Source organism: Schistocerca piceifrons, unplaced genomic scaffold (assembly GCF_021461385.2).
Source record: "Schistocerca piceifrons isolate TAMUIC-IGC-003096 unplaced genomic scaffold, iqSchPice1.1 HiC_scaffold_1347, whole genome shotgun sequence".
In the NCBI taxonomy this organism is placed as follows: domain Eukaryota; kingdom Metazoa; phylum Arthropoda; class Insecta; order Orthoptera; family Acrididae; genus Schistocerca; species Schistocerca piceifrons.
The window spans coordinates 35,001-39,679 of record NW_025727177.1 but is presented as its reverse complement, the minus strand read 5'-3'; the positions used below and the strand labels follow the sequence as shown (position 1 = coordinate 39,679).

Below are 4,679 nucleotides of genomic sequence, written 5' to 3'. Positions count from 1 at the left end.
GCGACCTGTACCACTTACGAGCGAGAGACGCGATCGCGTTGCTCACTGTACGGCGTCCGATACCGAGCCATCAGCATGTCGGTCCCCATGCGCGTTGCACTCGCACTCGCACTCGCAAAAACGTGGGGCAAATATATTACGCGGAAGAGTTATAACAGACCGAGCCCCACTGCATGGGGGGAGTCTTTGTCACTAATGTACACAGATAGAACATTGTGGACTGGAACCAGATTACCCGTACACACGGCGCTGATTAGTAATCAATGCAGAGCCATCAAACTACAGAAAATATATACAACTGTCCGTATACATGCTGAAAGAGTCTGCCCACAATGGGAACCACACGTCAGCCAGACACTCTGATCACGCACCACTCTCTGCTTCTAACAGGCGCACATACAATATGTAAGCACCAGCATGGAACAACATCCAGTGCATCCTCTCCGCCACATTACACAATCCACACTATCACAACCAGACCAGGAGGTCCATGCGGAAAATAGAATATCCCACCCTTTCGACATCCACCATTGCGCAGATAAGGCACCAACACCCACACATGTCCTATACAACGGTGCACCCAACATCACAATAGTACCTCCTGTCACAGCGCACAAACAATGACATGAGTCAAAGACACAGGTCTGACACAAGCATAGAATTGGAGCGCCGCCTCTAATAAGCCAAAGGTGCATCCTGACGTGACAAATCTCATCATGTCACAAGCATTCACTTACTATAATCACTATCAACGAACCTGCCGCCCCGCCCCCCCCCCCCCCCCCACACCTTTCCTTACAACAACGTGTAACCTAACCTAACCCATGTTGTACCTTAACCTAACCCATGTTGTACCTTAACCTAACCCATGTTGTGCCTTAACCTAACCCATGTTGTGCCTTAACCTAACCCATGTTGTCCCCTAACCTAACCCAAGTTGTCCCCTAACCTAACCCATGTTGTCCCTTAACCTAACCCATGTTGTGCCTTAACCTAACCCATGTTGTGCCTTAACCTAACCCATGTTGTCCCCTAACCTAACCCATGTTGTCCCCTAACCTAACCCATGTTGTGCCTTAACCTAACCCATGTTGTCCCCTAACCTAACCCATGTTGTGCCTTAACCTAACCCATGTTGTCCCCTAACCTAACCCATGTTGTCCCCTAACCTAACCCATGTTGTCCCCTAACCTAACCCATGTTGTGCCTTAACCTAACCCATGTTGTGCCTTAACCTAACCCATGTTGTCCCCTAACCTAACCCAAGTTGTCCCCTAACCTAACCCATGTTGTCCCCTAACCTAACCCATGTTGTGCCTTAACCTAACCCATGTTGTGCCTTAACCTAACCCATGTTGTGCCTTAACCTAACCCATGTTGTCCCCTAACCTAACCCATGTTGTCCCCTAACCTAACCCATGTTGTGCCTTAACCTAACCCATGTTGTCCCCTAACCTAACCCATGTTGTGCCTTAACCTAACCCATGTTGTCCCCTAACCTAACCCATGTTGTCCCCTAACCTAACCCATGTTGTCCCCTAACCTAACCCATGTTGTGCCTTAACCTAACCCATGTTGTGCCTTAACCTAACCCATGTTGTCCCCTAACCTAACCCATGTTGTCCCCTAACCTAACCCATGTTGTCCCCTAACCTAACCCATGTTGTCCCCTAACCTAACCCATGTTGTCCCCTAACCTAACCCATGTTGTCCCCTAACCTAACCCATGTTGTCCCCTAACCTAACCCATGTTGTCCCCTAACCTAACCCATGTTGTCCCCTAACCTAACCCATGTTGTCCCCTAACCTAACCCATGTTGTGCCCTAACCTAACCCATGTTGTGCCCTAACCTAACCCATGTTGTGCCCTAACCTAACCCATGTTGTGCCTTAACCTAACCCATGTTGTCCCCTAACCTAACCCATGTTGTCCCCTAACCTAACCCATGTTGTCCCCTAACCTAACCCATGTTGTCCCCTAACCTAACCCATGTTGTGCCTTAACCTAACCCATGTTGTCCCCTAACCTAACCCATGTTGTCCCCTAACCTAACCCATGTTGTCCCCTAACCTAACCCATGTTGTCCCCTAACCTAACCCATGTTGTCCCCTAACCTAACCCATGTTGTCCCCTAACCTAACCCATGTTGTCCCCTAACCTAACCCATGTTGTGCCCTAACCTAACCCATGTTGTCCCCTAACCTAACCCATGTTGTGCCTTAACCTAACCCATGTTGTGCCTTAACCTAACCCATGTTGTCCCCTAACCTAACCCATGTTGTCCCCTAACCTAACCCATGTTGTGCCTTAACCTAACCCATGTTGTGCCGTAACCTAACCCATGTTGTGCCTTAACCTAACCCATGTTGTGCCTTAACCTAACCCATGTTGTGCCTTAACCTAACCCATGTTGTGCCTTAACCTAACCCATGTTGTGCCTTAACCTAACCCACGTTGTCCCCTAACGTAACCCACGTTGTCCCCTAACGTAACCCACGTTGTCCCCTAACGTAACCCACGTTGTCCCCTAACGTAACCCACGTTGTCCCCTAACGTAACCCACGTTGTCCCCTAACGTAACCCACGTTGTCCCCTAACGTAACCCACGTTGTCGCCTATCGTAACCCACGTTGTCGCCTAAACCTGCTCTGTAATTGTTATACGACTCGTTCAATTAGTGTAGTGTTGCCCACCCGCAACCCTCGCAATATAGTTCGCTACTCGCACTGCCCGCTCCCCTGTGTATCGCTTCATGTTAAACACCTTGCAAGTCTTGCTGACTTTCCACATGCTCCTGCTGTACACTGTAATGTGGATGGCAGCAGGGCGTACATGCCGCCCCCCCCCCCCCCCCACCTCTCCCCACGTCCCCACCTTGCCCCCTGCCTTCGCAAGGTGGTTGGTGACAAGTTTGCATGTTCAATGCCCTTCGCATGCGACGTACGCAGGCTACGTTGTGGTGCGGCCTGTGTCAACTGTCCGCTGATGTCGTACGCGTGAACCACAATCTGTACTGCACATTCGTCCTTATGTACTGAATGATACATCGTGGCACATGTGTGACCGTACAACGACTGCGCCCAAAAACGGCGGACCATACAGTGCAAATATTGTGCACGCAGCTACGTGTCGTCTCCCTATGAGAGCTGGATTGCAGTGTGGTACGCCATAGAGACGTGTGGGAGGAACGGACGCCGTGGATGGCGATCAGCATGAGCTGTCTGTTGATGTATTCGGACCTAGTCGTCTCTCCTCACACACCGTGATGGCATGGTGCAGCGCGTTCCATATCTGCGACATGCTACAGAAGCCGGTTGACAGTCGTTCGAGCAATGGACATCGCATACGTACGGGGGCCACCTTCCACGTATTGTCTAGGCGTGCACATTTTGTTGCGTGTATGTGGGCAGACGTAGTGTGGCGTGACACCTGACACAGGCATGCAATAATGGTTGAAGTTGCAAATGGCGATGGACGCCTACGTTTTCTGGTGAAGTTACGCAAATGAAGAAATGGTAACCCGTTGTGGTGCGGTTGTTCTCGCTAGGGGTGAATCGGTGATGGCGACGATAGGTTGAGGTACTAACCGGTTGTTCCAGCGATACCCACCATGCCGACGAAACTGAACGGCATCTGGGTGTGAAGCGATACGCGGCGGTGGCTGGGTGGGACCGTCCCCGGCCGGTGAGGGGGCGCCTCCCGGCGTGCTGGCCGCGCGGTGCGTGGGCGCACGCGCTACAGCCGGCTGGTGGGGGCGGCCAGTGGCAGGCGCGCCGGCCGACGGACGCGGCAGGCGTCGCAGCTGCGCGCCGGCGCACCCTGCGCGCGGCGCCGTGCGGCCAAAGTAGGTCCTCGCGGGCCCGGTGCGAAGCGCGGTGGACATCTGCAGTGTGCTGGTCCGATTGAGGACTGTGTGCGTTGAGGATGCGCCGCCGCCCGGCGCTCGGCGCCGCGACGCCGTCTGCTGCTCGGTCGCCCCAGCGGTTCTCGCTGGTGGTTTGTATCGCAGCTGTGCGGATGTGTTGGCGTGTGCGCTGTGCTGGGAGAGTTCGCTTCGGCACCCAAGTGGGGCTTTTGTCCTTCTGTGGCGCTGGCGTTGGAGCTGCCGGTCACCGTAGGTGGCGCGTGTTGTCTCCCGCCGGCAATGCCACGACAGCACGCTCCCGGGCCTCTGTCGGCAGCGGCAAGCTCAGTTGGGAGCACGGGTGGTCGCACCGAAAGCGTCTACTCGCCTAACTCCGGGCGATTGCGCCTCTCTCGAACCCGACCAAGTACTTGGGACGGCGCTGCGCGCCGCCGGGACCTGAGAGGGTTTCGAGGTGTATTGTGCAGGGGAGCTCAGCCTCCTCCTGTTTGCAGAATGATTGAGCGGACGCTTGCGTGTTCGCGCGGGCCCCCGGGACACACTCCCGGGCGGCCGGCTGCTCAGCTCTAGTTGACGCAGCTCCCTGGTTGATCCTGCCAGTAGTCATATGCTTGTCTCAAAGATTAAGCCATGCATGTCTCAGTACAAGCCGCATTAAGGTGAAACCGCGAATGGCTCATTAAATCAGTTATGGTTCCTTAGATCGTACCCACGTTACTTGGATAACTGTGGTAATTCTAGAGCTAATACATGCAAACAGAGTCCCGACCAGAGATGGAAGGGACGCTTTTATTAGATCAAAACCAATCGGTC

General features: G+C 53.7%; 1 non-coding gene across 1 annotated transcript in view; it reads left to right on the top strand.

Moving 5' to 3' along the window:
* Window positions 1–4,446: 4,446 nt before the first annotated feature.
* Window positions 4,447–4,679, top strand: part of LOC124732477 — a 1,909-nt gene continuing 1,676 nt past the window's right edge. Inside the window, exon 1 of the ribosomal RNA XR_007008724.1 lies at window positions 4,447–4,679. This exon is cut by the window's right edge and continues 1,676 nt beyond it. This is a non-coding gene — a ribosomal RNA (small subunit ribosomal RNA).